Below are 14,929 nucleotides of genomic sequence, written 5' to 3' on the forward strand. Positions count from 1 at the left end.
ATAACCTCAAGAATTTAGTGTTTTAAATGTTAGGGTTTTGGTCATGTTTCCTCTAGTTGCTCCAGTAAAGCTCTATTCATCAGGGGGCAAGAGGATCCGGGTGAAGAAGACAATTGTGTTGATAAGGTATATGAACCCAATCCTGATGATTTTCAGGACCTAAATGACGAGGAGGATGAGTCCAACTTGCTAGGATGTGTTAGGTCTATAACCACTCAAATCAAACACGACTTTGTAGGATGAGAGACAACAAGGTTAAGTGTGGTTAGATGTGCTTTAATACAACCTAAAGGAATCGAGGATTAGAGAAGGATTGTTATTTTTTACACTTACATTAAATGTGGAGATAAGGAGTGCAAGATCATCTTAGACAGTGGTAGTTATATCAATGTAATTTCCTTGAGAAGCGTATCCCATTTAGGCTTAAAGTATATTCCACACCCTAAACTCTACAGTATGTCAAAGGTTAATACACTTTATTTATGCTAAACAGTTTGATTTAATGGGTTGAGCTCAATAGTAAGATGTTTTAGGGTTTTACTATTTATATATTTCTCTATCATTTTGTGAGACAATTTGATGATTAATTAAAAATATTACATATTTTACATATCTCCAATCCCCATTCTTCTCTTTCTTTGCTTCATTCTTTCTCTAAAAGCTTATTTCTTTTATGCTTTAAGTCTTTTGCTCACTGTTCCATGTCATTCCTGGTGCTCCCTTTAGGTACCTTAGAATCCTCACCACTGCCTCATGATGTTCACTGCTTGATGAGTGCATAAATTGACTCACCAAGCTGACTGAAAAAGAGATGTTAGGCTTGGTATGTGTAAGATAAATAAGCTTACCTTTAAGGTGTTGATACTGCTCCATATTTATAAATTTAAATGAGGCTCTATAGGGGTGTCTGCTGGTTTACAGTCCATCAGCCTTGTTTCTTCTAACAAATCCAAAATGTACTTCCTTTGAGAGACAAATATCTCTCTCTTGATCCTTGCAAATTCCATTCCCAAAAAATACCTTAGTTCACCTAAGTCTTTGAGTTTAAATTCTTTTGTGAATGCCTCTTTCAATCTTGGTTATATCATTTTCTATCAAGATGATGTCATTAACATACATAATTAAGATAACTCTCTTTTTTATGTTAGAGTGCTTAAATAATAATTCGTGGGGTCTCCATTACTCTGGCTATATCCAAATGCTTTCACAACTCTACCAAACCTCTCAAACCATGTTCTCGGAGATTGTTTTAGTCCATAGAGAGCTTTCACTAGTCTGCACACCTTTTCATTTCCAAGTGTCTTCTCAAAACTAGGTGGCAGATCCATGAATACTTCTTCCTCAAGGCGGCCATTGAGAAACGCATTTTTTATGTTTAGTTGATATAGAGGCCAACTGTAATTTACAGCCACGGAGAGCAGTATCCTAATTGAGTTTATTTTGGCTACAGGTGCGAAGGTTTCTTGATAGACAAGGTCATTTGTTTGGATAAATACTTAGTAACCATCCTAGCTTTGTGCCTCTCTATTGACCCATCCACTCTATATTTAACAGTAAACACCTATTTGCACCCAACAATCCTTTTTCCCTTAGGCAAGTCAACAGTTCTCCAAGTTTGGTTTTTATTTAGAGCCAACATCTCCTCCATAACAGCCTGTTTCCAGTGATGATTTCCTAGGGCCTCTTGTATATTCCTAGGGATATTGACATGTGAGAGACTCGATGTGAAGGCCTTGTATGTGTTTGACAATTTATGGTATGACAAGAATTTGGCTATTAGGTGAGATGTGCAGGTCCTAACACCTTTTCTAATAGCTATAAGAATGTCTAAATTGGTTTCAACTAGTTCGAGGCTGGCAAGTTTAGGAATAAATGTAGTGGGAAGAGAGAGATTGATATCAGAAGTTTTGCCTGGATGATTTTGGTGTAAGTCTTGATCAGGCCTGTGGAGTTGAGATTGGTCTAATGCATGATATGGATGAACTCTTCCATGAAGAGGTTTCTTCCGTCTGTAAACTTGCAATTCTATGGCAAGATATTTACCCAGATTCAAGTCCTTATCTTGCAATGTTTCTCCCCCTGTATCAATATCAGGATGATGTGGTAGTAAACTAGATTTAAGTTGTTTAAAATCTATTGTTGTTTTTTTAAAAAAGAACTCTATTTAAGGCAATCTCTCATGGTTATTTATTTTCCCTATTTGACTCTAAATCAAATTCAACTCTAACTAGTTTTCTTATTTAAGTTGGAGTCAACCCTTTAAGAATCCTTATGAGAATTAATTTCCTTAACTAAAAGTAGAATCTTTCATATTCTGTGTACTTAAGAATTCATTAGGAAAGTAGGTATTGTTGTAATGCCATAGAACTATCTCAAAAAATCCCAACATCTTCTCTTTGACTCTTCCCCTGAATATGTTTTTCAAAAAACAGTTTATTTTTTTTTAAAAAAGACAACATCCATACCAACAAGAAACTTTCTATTATTGGGATTGAAGCATTTATATCCCTTTAGTTAAGAGCATACCCCCACAAAGACACATTTTTTAGGCCTTGCATCCAACTTGGACCGAGAAAACACTTGTTGGTGAGCAAACACAATGCAACTGAAAACCTTTAAAGGCATATTTGCACTTAACCGAGTAGTAGGAAATAATTTTCAAAAACAGTTCATGGGAGTGTCATGATTTAAGACTCAAGTGAGAACCCTATTTATCAAATAGGTAGCAGTGAAGACTACCTTCTCTAGAGGTATTTTGGGAGATTCATGGATAACATGAATGCCCTACTAACCTCCAAGAGATGACGATTCTTCCTCTCTGCTACATCATTTTGTTAGGGGTATACCTGTAAATAAATTGGTGTTGGATACCGTGACTACCTCTCCCAAAGACATTTTGGGAGATTCATAGATAACATGAGTGCCCTACTAACCTCCAATAGATGACAATTCTTTCTTTTTGCTATGAGGGGATACCTATAAATGGATTGGTGTTGAACACCATGCTGAGTTTAAAAAAACCACTGAAATGTTAGATTAAGAAATTTAAGTCCCATTGTCACTTTTTAAATTAAATACTAATTTTTGTTTGAAACTGGTTTTCAACCATGTTATAAAATTCTTTAAAAAGTTTTTTAAGAGCTTTAGTATTCATCAAGTAAAGCCAACATAAACGAGTGTGGTCGTTTATAAAAGTTGCAAACCACGTATATTGGATTGCACCTAAACATCACTATGTAGTAGATAAAAAGGTTTTGATGCACGACATAATTTTGAAACATGGAAATTTCAAGTACTTTTAGAGAAACAACATATATCACAGTGAAGATCTTTTCATGAAGTTTTTTCAAATAAAGTTGGAAACAGGTGCTTTAAATAGGAAAAACTAGGGTGTCCTAGTCTAAAATGCCACATCATAACCTGAGTTCTTACAAGAAGAGAGCTAACACTACAAGCTAAGTCTAGAACAGAGTTGTTGCTACTTAGATTGTCCACAAAATAGTAGAGTCCATCTTGCATCGTAGCACTACCAAATGTTCTTCCCAAGCCAAGGTCCTGAAACTCACATTTATTAGGATAAAACACAACAAAACAGTTAGAATCATTGGACAGTTTAATCACAGACAGTAAGTTGCAGGAAAGATTAGGGACATGTAGAACTGATTTTAAATTGATATGATCTGAAATTTTAATGGACCCTTTGTCGGCAATGAAAGATAAGGTTCCATCTAAAATTTTTACCTTTTGATTGTCGGCACAAGGAATATAGCTGTGGAATAAAGAGGATGTGCTGGTCATGTGATCCAAAGCACCGAAATCAATGATTCACGGTGCAAGAGTGGAGGAACTTAAGAAAACAAAAGGAAAATTACCTGTGTGGGCAATCAGGCTGCTAGAAGTTGATGTGTTGGACCCGAATCTGGGTGGAATTAATTTCAGCAGTTGTTCAATATTTTCCTTGTTGAGAAGGTGTCTGTTCTGCGTAGTGAGCAGTGGGTACAGGCTTTTGATAATTTTTTCCTCAGGTTTTCCAGTTAGCTGGCTTGCCATGGAGCTTCCAACAGGTTTCCCAAGTGTGTCGTGGTCTGTTACAGTGATCACACCATACCTTGGGTTTATCCTCAACTCTTGGCCCTTGAATCTTGTAGGCAGACACCTTTTGGGAGGCAATCAAAATAGATTTTTCAACAGGTGCATATTCGTCGTCCCTTTTTCCCCAACATAACTAATCTTCTGCTTTCTTCCCTTCTCACTTCCACGAAGACTTCATTCAGAGGAGGTAGTGGCTGCCTGCCAATAACTTGACCCTTCACCTCATCAAAATCAATATTTAAACCAGCCAAAAACTTAAATATGCCGCTGTTTTTTGTTAGCCTTTGGAAATATGCTCCATCAGTAGCATCTTTCCACTTGTGTTCATAGAACATGTCAAGATCCTGCCACAACTGTTTGAGGCCAGGAAAGTACCTAGCGACAGAATCTGTCCCCTATTTGGCTTCATTGATTTTCAACAAGAGCTCATAAATTTTGTGATTGATTATTCAGATCTGAATACATCTATCTAAGGTTCTCCCACATCTCCTTAGCGGTAGAATAGCTTAAATAGTTGGCAGCAATCTCTTCTTCCATAGAGTTAACTAACCAGGACGGAGTTTTCGGTATCCCAGACTGTATACTGTGCACCTGTCTCTGCCGGTTTTATTTTTTCTCCATTCAAGTATCCTAGTTTTCCTCTGCCACAGATATTCATCTGGACAGAAAGGGACCAGCGAAGAAAATTATCACCATTCAATTTAATGTTGGTGATTTTAAGTGGAGGATGATCTGTAGCTGGCGTTATCGGTGGTAGGTTGTGATTGGAAACAGAAGAAGAAAAGATTTCAGACATGATGTTGGGTTGAGATAATAATAAATAAATAAATAAATAAAACACAGAGAGGGTCTTGGAAGAAGCCCAAAAACTCTTGGAGATAGCCTAGGTTTCAGAGTTGGAACCAGGCTCTAATACCATAAAGATATAGATGAAAGAAGGTTTTCTTGGTTTTTTTTTTATTTCATTGATAATTCTGTACAGAACATACAACAAACAATCTTATTAGGACTAATTTAGGGTCGAGATCCCTAACTTTTAGCTAGCATAATATTCATAATAATTATAGAGAATGTTTCCTATTTGTAGGATTCTGGTAAACATCAGTAATTACAAAGATTGTTTTCTATTTATAGGATTCACCAAAATTCCTATAATCTAGGGATTCTGTTTTCCAACACATTTCCAGCATAAATACATTACAAGAAGAATGAATCAGTGTTACTGCAGAAACCTACAATACATGAAGATCGAAACTCTATAACAGTTACTCCTTGATTCAAAAAACAGAAATAAGATGTAATAAAACCACACTGCTTTCCCTTGACATGGTAACTTACGTTGTGGTTTCATTTTCCCTCCCTAAGCATAAAAATCCGTCACCCATGGGCTTCTGGTATACTTAGAATATCAATGGCATAAAATAATCAACAGGATATTAATGAAAAGAAGGTGCATGAACAAATCACAATCATAGGAAAAGAAACCACAGGAAAAAAAAGAAAAGAAAAGAGTTAATAACTACATGGACAAATCTCCAAGAAAGTAATGGTTCGAAAGTTACATTGGCTTCTTCTGATTGAAGATTGAATTGTGGCTCAATAACTTTCACCATGAAATGACGAATCCCTTCTTCCTCAGAATCACCAGCGTTTCCATTTGCTACTGTTGAGAAAGCAAAATTAATAGATGCATCTCAATCAACAAAAAGCTCATAGAAAATTGAGATTACAATGATCAAACATAACTAAAAGAGTTTTAACGATGCCGATCGCATTACATCACACCAAAAAAAAACAGTATGAGTTCTGAAATGTTGCTAGTTTGATAAAAAAAAATTACTCCCAAGTAGGATCCTTTAAAACCGAAATCACAAGGTGTATTGCTGACATACCAATTGAAGGAAATGATGAATTCTTTACTTCTGCTCAGTCTGATGGAGATGAAAGAGTTCCTGATGTCTCCGCGTGATGAGAAGGGGAATCTAGTTTATGATTGGTAGAAGGGAGATTTGAGATATCATCTTGAAGCAGCTCTTCAGCATCTTTCTGGTTCTCTTCATGCAATTTCCTCTAGTGCATCCTGCTGAGATGAAGGCGGCTCACGGGGTTCAAATGCTTTGGATATTGCACCAACCCAGGACCAAAAAGCATCCCTATTCTCAATAGTCCATAAAAGCTTGAGGCCATTAACAAAAACTCACTGGCAGTTGTCAGCTATTACCACATTGTATCCATCATCATCACTTGGGTCTGATCTTGTGCGATCATCATTCCCACTCCCGTTATCAAACTCAGACCTCACGCATGTCATCTTGAGGTTTCTTCTCCCAGCCTCTTGCCATGCTGATAACCTGTTAGCATCGGCCTTTCGTGACTGCCTTCTGATTGTAAAATAATCACATGACAAAAGAAATCCATCATCACGGCGCTTCTCAGTGCAACCACCCGTGTTATTGTATTTCTCACTGGGGATTCTATCAAAAGCTGAAGATTGAGAGTTTTTCCGGGACATTTTAAATGCTTCTGGCAACACTGTTAGACACTACTAAAAAATGGAGTAATTAGCAACGGACTATTCCGTTGCAAATAAGACTATAATCCGTTGCTAAAATAATTTAGCAACGGAATCAGCAACGGCAAAAATTCGATGTAGATTTGTCGTTGCTGATTTTTTAGCAACGGATTTATCCGTTGCTAGTTTTGTGAATCAGCAACGAATTCTCCGTTGCTGATTCATGCATCAGTTGCAATCACCAACGGAGAATCCGTTGGTGATTGCATTTATTTTTATTAAATTATTTTTTATTTATTTATTAAAATGAATTTTAATTTATTTATTTAATTATTTATGGATATTTTAAAAGTCGTAGAATTTATATAACCAACATAAATTAATTAATATTAAAAATAATTATATCATTAATAAAAAACAAAATAAAAATAATATTCATATTATAAAAATTTAGTTAAACTTGCATTAATACAATTAAGTTCAAATACAATAAAAAAAAAACAACAAAAGATACAATCATGGTGCTGGTTGCGAAGACGAACCATGATATTGTGGATCAACACAAAATTGATCAGGATATAAAGGTCGAGGTGTAGGTCGAAAAATTAGTTGAGATGCGAGACCCATAGGTGTCATTATCTGAGGAGCCATAGGTGGCGGTATTGATGGAGTCAAAGGTGGTGGCATACCTTGATCAATATTTGATGTCCCACCATGGTATCCAAGATTGTTCACAAGATATTCTTTCATGGAATCCATCTGCTGTTTCATTTCAAGAATAAAATCATCTTTTTTCTTTATCTCCTCTTCTTTATCCTTTATTTCCTTTTGCAATGCTCGATACGATGAACCGGGATATGATGACTCCACCGAGTAGGAATGTGATGAAGAGCTTGTACTAACTTTTGATTTTGGCATACGAGGTGCACCATATACCCTACCCTTTGTAACTCCTCCTGAAGCCACACACCAAGTTGCTCCATCAAATGAAGGATGATTTTCCCGATCAGTTCCATACTTTGAAATCATCTCCATTTTATAATTTTCTTACAAATAAAATACATGCAATAATAAATTAATTTGAATGTTGAATAATACTTAAGTTATATTAAGAAATAATCAAATAAAAATACATACAACCACTTTTTTAGACTTGTTGTCGACGAAGCTACCAGATTGCTTAGTACTTTGATGCAAAGCTGAAAAGACATCATCCCATGGAGGTTCTTTTCCACCAGCTTCCTCTTGCTTTCAAGATTAATAAATATTATAAAAGATAAATATACAAATTTTAATTTATTATCTTAAGTATAAAAAAAAAATCCATACCATGTTAGCTCGATATGATGCAAATGACACTCTTCCTCCGGAATGAGTGCTTATTTTGCCATCTGTTTTGGTTAATCGATTCCTCCTAGCAGATTCAGATCTCCTTTGAAATTCAGGGGTGGACCAAACATCTTTGATCATTTGATTCTAGTCATCATTGTTTATCCAGGCAGGACCTTTATCAAGACAATCTATAATATTTGTAGTGTTTTCTTTTGACATGGCTTTCTTGGGAGCTCGTGTCAATTGTTGATTCAAAGCTATCCTAGCCTTATCTTCCCAAATATTACGAACAATCGACTCATCTTCCTCAGGAAAGAAATATTTTTTCTACCAAATAATATATATACCAAGTAAAAAGAGTGCACAAAATTTCAAATTATATAAATAATTAATCATATTGTGTTATCTTGTTCAGAATTTGCAAGATGATGTAATAACTAAAGAAATTAAATGATATTAAAGAGTAAACAAGAAATAAGAACAAATTATAACACAAATCAGTCATAGCTATTCAGTTGATAATTTTCATAATTCTACATTAAAGTGATCAAAATTGAAAAGAATATTATGGCAATTAGTGTTTGTTCTTACCTTAAACTCTTTAAAGAGTTTATCCCTGCACATTGGATCTACTTTTTCCCAAGAGTGCCATGCTCCCTTAAAATTGGACCTCAAAATATCTCCGATTACACGGCCACACGATGCGTTATTGAACCTGAAAATATATAATAACAAACTTATATTAAACAAATAATTACACAATAATAAGTAATTTTTTTTCATACTTGAAAATATAACCTTAATAAGTTAGTTATTAAAAGTTTGAACTTACTTTGTTGTTCCATACAAACAAAGCTCTTTTTTTCTTGTTATTGGATCTATTGGCGTGTCAAAACCCTTCCTTTTAACACTTTGATCATAATTGTATGGAGAAGATGTTGAACCATGATATGATGGAACACCATCTTGATCCTCGTCACATACATCTCTCTCATCACATACACCTCTCTCATTACTACCGTCTCCCTCATCTTCATTTCTAATGTTCACATCATCATCATTACCATCAACTCTCCCATAAGTCCCATATAAATTATGTCCTCCATAAACAAGTTGGTTATCTCGAGAGAAACCTCCTTGAGTTTGAAGCAAATCTTGAAAACGAAAGCCCTCACAATATTGATATGCATCAACCCTCCCATAATCATGTTGAGGAGGATGTGTACTCCCCAAAGTGGGTATATAATACTCATTTGCGTTCTGATACACAGGTTGATGAAATGTGGATCCTTTGTTATTATGCCTTGATGTAGTTTGAAGTGACTTGGATGAAGTGGACCTATCACTCCTTGATGTGGACCTGTCACTCCTAGAATCTAATATGGATCCTCGTCGAGGCATGCTAAAAACCAGAAAAAATAACTAACATTTAATATGAATATATACAACATAACAATAAATTAGCTCATAGTTAAACTATCAGAAACAAAAAATTCACAGATATTTTCCCAAGACTGTCATAACTAGAATGAAAACAAACTGTTAAATCTCATTTTTTTCCCAATTCATTACAAACAATATCTAGTTTATGATGTTCAAAATCAGTATGGATTGTCCACTTAATAGTCATCACTCCGAAAAATATTATACTTCAAATAAAATAATTACTGTAACAAAACCAAATATATAAATAACATCAAGACAATTTCATTAAGCATTCCTTGCAATGAAAAAACTCAGTCATGAAGTTTAAATTGTCAAAAGCCAATTAACACAAACAATAATAAAAATAAAAATCTAAATAATTAATTAAGCAGAAATCAAAATTTATAAGTATGCTTACCTTAATGTTTGGTCCTATAAATCAAAACATTGAGTAGGAAGAACCCTTTCTTTCACGCTTCAGCATCTGTAAGCAAGAAAACGAATCACAAAATAAAATATAACATCAGAATCACAATTTAAAGATTGATACTTGAAAGGATATAAATGGTTTCAAAGGTGAATGAAAATGATTTATGTAATGTGATGCATAACACACACTTGAATAAAATAATAATAAAAACATTGAAAGCCTAAATATTGTCACATAATATGAAATCATTCATACATATAATAAAGATAATTCATTACATATACTACAAAATATAATTAACTTGTGCTACTCATTATTATCATCATTCCTAACCATCACCACCATAACAATCATCCTCATCATCACCATCATCTTCTTCTTCTTCACCATCACCTTCACCATCACCATCACCATCATCTTCTTCTTCATCATCATCTTCATCTTCATCATCTTTGTTTCCCCAATTCATGTCAAGTTGAATCAATTCATGTTGCCTGATTTCTTCATAATAAGACGATTCAACAAGTATATTTGGATCATCAAGTGTTGGAGTAGAAAGGACACGACATGGTTGAGAAATCTCATCTGATTGATCAACATCAAATGATCTCACATTGTTGACATCTTCAATAAATTCACCCATGTCAACATTATAACGACTTCTAGCAGTTGTCTTAATAATCGTCCACCATTCAGATGATTTATTACCAGGTGGATATGTATAGTAGACTTGTTGACATTGTTGTGCTAACACAAAATCTTCATTTTCATGTAATCGAGATGTATGCTTGATTTCAACCAAACCATTTGAAGGATGCACTCTAATCCCTCGTTTTGTATCATACCAATTACATTTAAACATAAATAACTTGCACTTACTCCCCAAGTATTTTAGCCGAACAACTTCTTTAAGCATTCCATAATAATCACGTTCATTATCATCATAGCAACTTCCTTTCACACAAACTCCACTATTCATTGTCTTTTTAAAACGACCATAACGTTGAGTATGAAATTTAAAACCATTCACATAATACCCATTATAACATTTCACTGAAGTTGAAGGGCCCATAACAAGTCCAAAGATCTGATTTTCAATTCCGTTAGATTGGTATTCCACCTAGCATAATAGTTAACTCCATAAGAAATAATGATTTAAAAGAGATTAATAATATTTTTAAAGTAGCTAATTGACATAAAATATAAATTAATTTTATTAAAATACTTACATTATTTTTTAACCAATTTGGAAAGATCGCTTCGCATAATTTTTCTATTTCACCATCACTCGCATATGGTTGTTGTGACTTTTAGCTCTTGTCGACATTGCCTAAAATTTTAAAATGTTAAAGTTAATAATAAATTATTATAAATTTAGTACAAAATAATATTTCATATTTACTCTAAATAAGGTTTCAGTTCTTGACAATTGAATATCACATAGTTATGCGCAATTTGCATTTCAGCATGTGACAACTGTCTTTTATAAAATCTTTTGGATAATTTTTTCCCTGGATAGGAAAAAATAGAGACATCCATCTACACTTCTAAGGCCACCATCATCATTCCGTGGAACTCGATTCCAAATTGTTTGCACGTCATCACCAAAATAATGAGATGCAAAATTGGTAATTTCATCAATCAAGTATGCTTCATATATGGAACCCTCAACTTTAGCATTATTGGTCACTTTCTTCTTCAAATAAAACATATACCTATATCATTTCTGTCAATTATTTTATTTTTAAAAAATAAAAAGTGAATAAAATTAACATAGTATGAAAACATACCGTTCAAATGGATACATCCATCGATATTGAACCAATCCACCAACTTTTGCCTCGTAAGGTAGATGTATCGTCAAGTGTTCCATGGAGTCAAAGAAGGATGGCGGAAAAATCCTTTCAAGTTTGCAAATTATTTCAATTATATTCATCTACATTAACTCCATGTGTTGGGCATTTAAATTTGTTGAACAAATATCTCGAAAAAATACGGACAGTTCAATTAATGCCTCCCATAGTGGCCTAGGTAAGTAAGGTCGGAAAGCGGTTGGAAGAAGTCTTTGAATGAAGACATGACAATCATGGCTCTTCATCCCCGAAACCTTACATTGTGCCTCTTTCACACATCATGAAATGCTTGAAGCATAACCATCAGGAAATGATAATTCCTTCATCCATGACAAAACTTCTTGTTGTTGTTTCTTGTGTAGACAATAAGTGCCTTTAGGTTTGTAAACCCGACCACTCATATCTTGTTACAAATGTAAATTTGGCTTCTGACAATACAATTGAATATCCAACCTAGCCTTTAAATTGTCCTTGCTTCTATTCGGACAATCCATTACTGTATAAAAAATATTGTCAAAGACATTTTTCTCAATATGCATGACATCAAGATTATGACGAATCAAATTTGTATGCCAATATGGAAGCTCCCAGAAAATGCTCTTCTTCACCCAATTGTGCTTAACACCAAAGCCAGGAATTTTATCATTATATGATGAACCTCCATTATGTCCCTCAGTATACTTGGACACTTCGTTTAACATTTCCAAACCAGATGGACGAGGTAAAGGAGGAAGCCTTTCAATTACTCCTTTCAAAAACTTATCAGATTGAAATCTATATGGGTGGTTCATGGGTAGGAATCGTCGATGACAATCAAAAAATGTAGTTTTCCCCCCATTTTTTAATCTAAAAGCCTTGTTATGCTCCATACAATAAGGACAAGACAAATTTCCATGAGTACTCCACCCCGATAAAATGCCATATGCTGGAAAGTCACTAATGGTCCACATCAAAGCTGCCCTTAATTGAAAATTTTCCTTTCTGTATACATCATATGTTTCAACACCAAAAAACCATAAATTCTTTAACTCAACAATCAAAGGTCTTAGAAAAACATCAAGCTTTTTACTCGGATTCTTTGGCCCAGGAATCATCATTGTCAAAAACATGAATGGTCTAGTCATGCACTTCCACGGAGGCCAATTATAAACAGTCACAATTACTGGCCAACAAGAGTATGTATTTGAAGACATGTCAAATGGACAAAACCCATCAGTGCACAACCCTAACCGAATATTTCTCGGATCTGATGCAAAGCTTAAGTGGACACGATTAAACTCCTTCCATGCCTCCCCATCAGATGGGTGCACCATAACCCCATTATCAGACTTATGAAAATGATGCCATGTCATATCTTTGGCATGATATGGAGACATGAATAGTCTCTGAAGCCTTGGTGTTAGAGGAAAGTATCAGAGTTGCTTCTCCGCCTTATTGGAACCTTTACTAGTTGGATTTTTAGGTTTGTATCGTGAACTTCCACAAAAATCATAATTTATTTTCATTGCATCTGCCCCATAGTACAGCATATAGTAATTAGGACACACATCATATTTCTCATAACCAAGTCCAAGTGGCCGCATAAATTTCTTGGCATCATAAAAATTTGAAACCAAATTTTCATCATTAGGCATACAACTTTTTGTAAAGTCAATAAAATTGTTGAAGGCATTCTGAGTCAAATTTAAAGTTGACTTCATATTAAGCAATTGTACACAAGCAGATAATTTGGATTGCTTGGTACACCCATCCCACAACGGCTCCTCCGCAGCTTTCAAAAGCTTAAAAAATTTAGTTGCCTCCGGATTTGGAATTTCCCCTGCTACCATAGGACTAGACACATTATCATTATAGAATGCATCACCAACTCCCATTGCATCCATAACCAGATTCCTATATGGATTCTCTAGACAAACATCATTCACATCATGACTCATTATAATCGATGAAGGTCCAGCCAATATTGGTTCTACGACATAAGGCTCCCCATGTACAGTCCAATTTTCATAACAAGGTAAAAAACCTTTTGTCAATAGATGTTTACAAACATCATCTTCCTTTAAAAACTTTTGATTTTTGCACCTCACACAAGGACATCTAATTTTTTCCCCCAGATATATTTTTATCAATTGAAAATGCAAAATTGATAAATCTTCTAACACCAGTAATGTATTCAGGACGAAGGCGACCATCCATAAGACGACGATACATCCACAATCGATCATCCATGTTAATCTAATTAACATGACAACATCAATAAGCATTTTTTGAAATACGCATACTTCTTTAACTACTAGTACTTAAACAATCCTTTAAAATAAAATATGTACCATGTTGCTACCCAATTTTTGACCCATATTTTGATAAATTTTCAAATAAAATAATAAATAAAAAAATAATAATAAGGGTTTACATGTGGCGATAACATAAAGAATCAAGGCTAATATCAAGGAAGCAATATGTCAAGGAGATAATTACTGAATCATATATAATTATTGCAATATAAAATACCATAGATATATGATTTGATTCGTGCTGGTTATGGAAAATAATCAATGCAATATAAAATACTATATATATAGGATTTGTTGGTGATGGTTATAGAAGACAATCTCTGCAATAATTATTGTAGTATTTCCTTAAATAACACACGTGTAGAGATTTTCTATATAAATGAACATCCGGTCATAATATAGGGGGGGATATTTCCAAGGGGGCAATTTTCTTCGAGAGAGGGGAGCCAAACACAAAAAAAAAACCTAAACATAAAAAAACCAAAAGTCGTTTCTCTTCCTCAGCCATAGCCTCCTCTCTGATTTTTCTTTTAAAAAAAACAAAGCAGACATCCCTCCTTCTTCTTCTTCTTCTAGACTTCATCCCTCAGCCCTCTGCGACACCTAACATGAGCCGCCGCCCCCTACCTTCGAAAAAGAAAACAAAAAAAGAGAGAGCCCCGGCACGCTCTTTGCCTATTTTCCCCCTCTGTTACACGGAGACCAGCCCCTCTCCTTTATCTGGCCGACTCTCCCTCACGAGCTCTCCTCTATTTAGCCAAACTAGAGAAAACGTTGCTTTGGCCTTTGAGAATTCTCGGTTTCCCTCTTCAGCCGGCCATTGATCAGCAGTCTCCTCTCTCAGTCGGCCAAAACCAGATCTCCTCCCTCACTTCTTCTTCCCCTACAGAACCTTTTTTTTGCCTTTTATCCATAGCCAAACACCTTCCCCGATTTCCTCATCTCACCCTTCCCGACAGCCCACTCATTTCCATTTCCTTCGGACAAGAAC

At 34.9% G+C, this 14,929-nt stretch overlaps 1 pseudogene; it reads right to left on the minus strand.

Moving 5' to 3' along the window:
- Window positions 1–14,929, minus strand: part of LOC133694395 (protein SABRE-like) — a 45,389-nt pseudogene that overhangs the window by 6,945 nt on the left and 23,515 nt on the right.

The sequence above is a fragment of the Populus nigra genome, chromosome 5, assembly GCF_951802175.1.
Source record: "Populus nigra chromosome 5, ddPopNigr1.1, whole genome shotgun sequence".
Taxonomy (NCBI): Eukaryota; Viridiplantae; Streptophyta; class Magnoliopsida; order Malpighiales; family Salicaceae; genus Populus; species Populus nigra.